Below are 4879 nucleotides of genomic sequence, written 5' to 3'. Positions count from 1 at the left end.
TGAGCTTTCAGGCTTCTGTATCTCCTTCCCGATGGTAACACTGTGTAGAGGGCACGTCCTGTTAGTGGGCAATGTTAATGATGGGCGCCACTGTGACAAGAATCATCCCTTGTAACAATGATCAATGAGATACACATAATCTGTATTTACCAACAAGTATCTTTTATTACTTCTACTAAAACCACGTAGATTTACACACTGTCGCTGACAGCAACATTGCGGGTGTAGTCGACAGTGATGAAGAGTACAGAAGCATGAAGCGGAATCTGGACCAGCTGGAAAAATGGGTTGGAAACACTTGTCTTAACAAGTAGCTACTCTTCTGAGCATGGTCTCAGGTTTATTGCTCTGATTAGATTGTCCCAGAGTCAAGAATCAGTTCAGAGTCCACGCCCTTCACATAACAAATGGCGACTTGTTTGAGAATGGTCTCAGGTTTAGCAGATCATTACCTGAAGCTTCCTGTGTCCACATTCAGCTCCTGTGATTAAATTATTCCAGTGCAAGAATCAGTTCATAGCCAACAAAATGGGGGAAAACAGAGAGAACTGGTTTGTATGCTTCCCTGTCCTTGATCAGTCTGTAGTTTCTTCTGGCCAACAGTGATTTATGAGCCATTCAATCTGACACGACGGTATCTTTCTCGGGTCTGCTGTCGTCTGAATGCACAGGGGTGGATGATGGAGGTTTTGCAGAGATGCCGAGTGCTGTAGGGGTCGAAGGGGTTTACAGAAATGCGGTGTGATGTAGGGGTTGGAACGGTTTTGTTACGTACCCCGTAACGGGTTAAAAGAACCAGCAGAAATGGAACACACCTGGAGTCTGGTATTGTTACAAATAAAACACTACTTATCTGTATCCACGTAATCTCGTAATATAAAACCAGATAAATCAAACAGGTTAGCAGAGTTTATGCATATATAAGTGTGTAAATATAAAACCCCAAACTTCTTCAATCTTAGGTGGTAAATGATACAGTCTTACGATGGTATAGGCATGACGTCAGTTCAGTTCGTGATATTAAGTTGAGTAGAATTGAGGAGAGAGAGAGAGAGGTGATTGTTTTCCAAGTAAGCTGATGTCGTCGATCTTTCCGTTGCCTTCCAAAGTCCTGTTAAAGTTTTGTGATCACACAAAAGAGTACCGCCTTCACGCAGTAAAGCTATCAAAGGTTAAACACACCGATAACATTCCACCGGTCACCCCTTTGCCACACTGCGATCAAAACCCACCCTTTCGTGGGCACTGAATGTTCATCCAGTGTCTATTTCTTCTGCATTTCTGTCCGTGTTTGTGTGTCTGTCTGAAAAGCCAGCTGACCTTGAATATATCCCAAACATGCTGAACGCCAGCTGCCCATTTATAGCTCCGCCCTTCCGTAACCATGGAGACTCACGGCCTGCTCGGTGCTCTCTCGCTGTCTCTCTCTCTCTCTCTCTCTCTCTCTCTCTCTCTCTCTCTCTCTCTGAATCGGTGTACACCAAATTTCTCTCTTTTTAAAGGCACAGTCCATATTGAATACACCTTAGCATCTCGTCACAGTTTTTACAGATAGTGAGGTGTGTCAGCACACTTCTCCACCAATGTGGAAATGCAGTTTACTTGTAGTACCAAACTGGCATTCCTGTCTGTAACAAAATGAAACCCGTCTTGTGTCGGAGTGTTTTGCTAATAATGTTCGTGCAACATTATGCTGAGTGATCCTGAGTACCTGCCTGCAGACCGCAGTCCCTACACTATAATGGCAGAATATGGCATTAAAGGCAAAACTTTTGGCAGTGCGTAGGATCAGAGGGATCTTGGGGTCCGAGTCCACAGAACACACAAAGCTGCTACAAAGGTTGACTCTGTGGTTAAGATGGCATATAGTGCATTGGCCTTCATCAATTGTGGGATAGAGTTTAAGAGCTGAGAGGTAATGTTGCAGCTATATAGGACACTGGTCGGATCCCACTTGGAGTACTGTGCTCAATAATCGTTGCCTCACTACAGGAAGGACATGGAAACCATAGAAAGGGTGCCGAGGAGATTTACAAGGATGTTGTCTGAATTGGGGAGCATGCCTTATGAGAATAGGTTGAGTGAACTCGGCCTTTTCTCCTTGGAGCGATGGAGGATGAGAGGTCGCCTGATAGAGGTGTACAAGATAATGAGAGGCATTGATCGTGTGGACAGTCAGAGGCTTTCCCCAGGGCTGAAATGGCTGGCATGAGAGGGCATAGTTTAAGGTGCTTGGAAGTAGGTACAGAGGAGATGTCAGGGGTAAGATTTTTTTACACAGAGAGAGGTGAGTGCGTGGAATGGACTGCCGGCGGCGGTGGTGGAGGCGGAAACGATACGGTCTTTTAAGAGACTCCTGGATGGTTACATGGAGCTTAGAAAAAGAGGGCTATGGGTAAAGCCTAGGTAGGTCTAAAGTAGGGACATGTTCGGCACAGCTCTGTGGGCCGAGGGGCCCATATTGGGCTGTAGGTTTTCTATGTTTCTACTCAGACGACGGCAAAAGGGTTTGTCCCACCTTCCTTTAATTTGCTCTTACTAATCAATCCCAAATGCCGATTGGCCACTAGTTGATTGGTCACCGATTGCTCTATTGCACTGCTGTGAGCTGCCCCTCGGACAATGAGCCTTATTGAAGTCCCCTCCTCTCCAGATTTCCGATGTTCTGGTTGGCCACTAGTCAAAGCTACCGGACTTACCTCTCAGTGATGGCCATGGCAATGACAGCAACATGACACTGGCAACCGAGTACATTGTCTCGGACAAGACACCTGCCAAATCTAATGCCACTCCCCTTCGCACTACATATGGACTGCCGTCTATGTATGCATATTGACCTGTTGTCCGCACATGTTCATTGATCTCTTTCCCTCTCTGCAATGTGAATACTCCAGTTAAAGCCATCTCCTGCGTGTGTGCTTCTATTTGATATGTAGTTACACAGACACAATGCAGGCTGACATTTGACTACAGAAGTGATGACCATAAGTTTCTCTATTCCTCCAACCCTGAGACAATTTTAGATCTAGATTCTTTGTTGTCCTCACAGTTCCAGTCCAAGAAACACATTTGTGTCTTTCATATTTTGCAAGGGACATGTAAGAAACGGCAAGAAAAAAATACACAGATATAACTGCTACTAAAAATTTTATTGGTGGCTTATTATACAAATGCCCCAAGTGAACATGCTGTACCTATCTGCACGCAATGCAACAAGGACTGCTCACTTGGAATAACTTTACAATTGACTTAAATTGTGGTGCGCCTATCAATATTGTAATGTCATTATGGGTGCAGTAAGAATTAGGCTGAGTGATGACACCTGACAGCTTTACAAACATTTGTGGAATGTAGAAAGGCACCAACCCTATGAATTAATGTATCCTCCAATATAATTTAGGAATTAACCTTCTTACATTGCATAAACAACTGATTAACACATGTTTACAAACTGCATTACATTCCAACAGTTGCTACATTCTCTCATGACTCATGCGGTCCTTTTCGTGGATGCAGACTTCTGGGCAGCATGAGCACAATTCAGATTAGCATCATGCACCGCATCCCACATCAGTAGCAGTTTGAAAGGCTGAAAACGGTGCACTAGCAGTAACTCACGGTAATAGCAAGGATTGAAAGAGTCCTCTTGGGTTGAAGGAACACTGATACCAGCTGCCCTGAATCCACTATGGGAGCGTGGGGCTAGTCCAGCCTTGGCCAGGCACATCCCCAAAAATACATCATCAATGGGGTATAGTTCAAGGTCTTGGGCTATGTGGTAAATGATATGAGCTGTATACACAGACATAAGTATGCCCCCTCCATTAACGTATGGTGGGTAAGACTTGATAGTGGTCACTATTTCTGGCACATAATACTTGCTCGACTTCTGGCGTTTGGGCCCAGACCCATAAATGAGACGGCCCACAAACAGGTGTTGGTGAACCTTCATGCCTAGCAAGTAATCAACCATGTTATCGGTGTTGGCAAAGACATCTTCATCTCCATTGAAGATGAATTTAGCACTGGGGCAAAATTCACCGATCCACTGCAGCAACTTGTATTGTTTGAGGGTGAGGTTGAAAAAGGTATCCAAGAAATCCCATTGTAGGACATCTCTGTGTTCTCTGTTTTCCATTGCTAACAGCTGATTCAATTTCCTACTTTCTTTTTGGTCAGGAGAGACACCAGAGATAAAGACTCTCTTAATTAGGACCCCATTGAATTCGCGTTCTTTGCCCCAGGTCTTCCTTACCACTTCCCGCCGATCCTGGTTGAAAGGGTGAGATTTGATCACCAGGAGCAGGAAGACATTCTGAGATCCTTCTCGACCACCACATTTGTCTGGGACATTTTGAATCATGTTAAATTCTCGACAGTGTTTATACATCAAGAAGTTTTTTATGTGCTCTTTCTCTTGATGAAATGAGGACAGGTGCAACAATGTCCTGTTCGCGTGGCACTTTGACTTGAGCACTGATTTAGTTGCATCAGCAGTAACAACCTTGGGCAGGTCATTGCGATGAACAGTTTCTGCAACAACATCAGTCTCTCGACGTTTGTCATTATTCCAGAACACGAAGAACAATCCCAGAGTAATCAGAACACCCGGCACTACTTTCTCATAGAATTGCTGATGTCTTCTCATCTTTCACCTGAAATAGAGAAAAAATATGGATTAATTCAAAGAAAACTTTACATTTACATGATGCTTGAGAAGAATGAGAAGTTTAAACTGTAATGAGGTTCACTAATGCTTTGTAATATTAACCTCAAAATGGTGGTGAGGTAAGGAATAGGCAAGGCCCTACAGAAAGTTTAATTGACCTGAAGCATTCCATCCCAGCAGAAAAACAAATCTACCTATAGGATACCATCT

The 4879-nt window shown here is 44.0% G+C and overlaps 1 pseudogene; it reads right to left on the bottom strand.

Moving 5' to 3' along the window:
* Positions 1 to 3053: 3053 nt before the first annotated feature.
* On the bottom strand, positions 3054 to 4474 carry LOC140723602 (N-acetyllactosaminide beta-1,3-N-acetylglucosaminyltransferase 3 pseudogene; annotated as a pseudogene).
* Between the last annotated feature and the right edge of the window lie 405 nt (positions 4475 to 4879).

This window comes from Hemitrygon akajei, unplaced genomic scaffold (assembly GCF_048418815.1).
Source record: "Hemitrygon akajei unplaced genomic scaffold, sHemAka1.3 Scf000120, whole genome shotgun sequence".
In the NCBI taxonomy this organism is placed as follows: domain Eukaryota; kingdom Metazoa; phylum Chordata; class Chondrichthyes; order Myliobatiformes; family Dasyatidae; genus Hemitrygon; species Hemitrygon akajei.
Note: the sequence above shows the minus strand (reverse complement) of the source record. Positions and strands in the feature narration are given on the sequence as shown.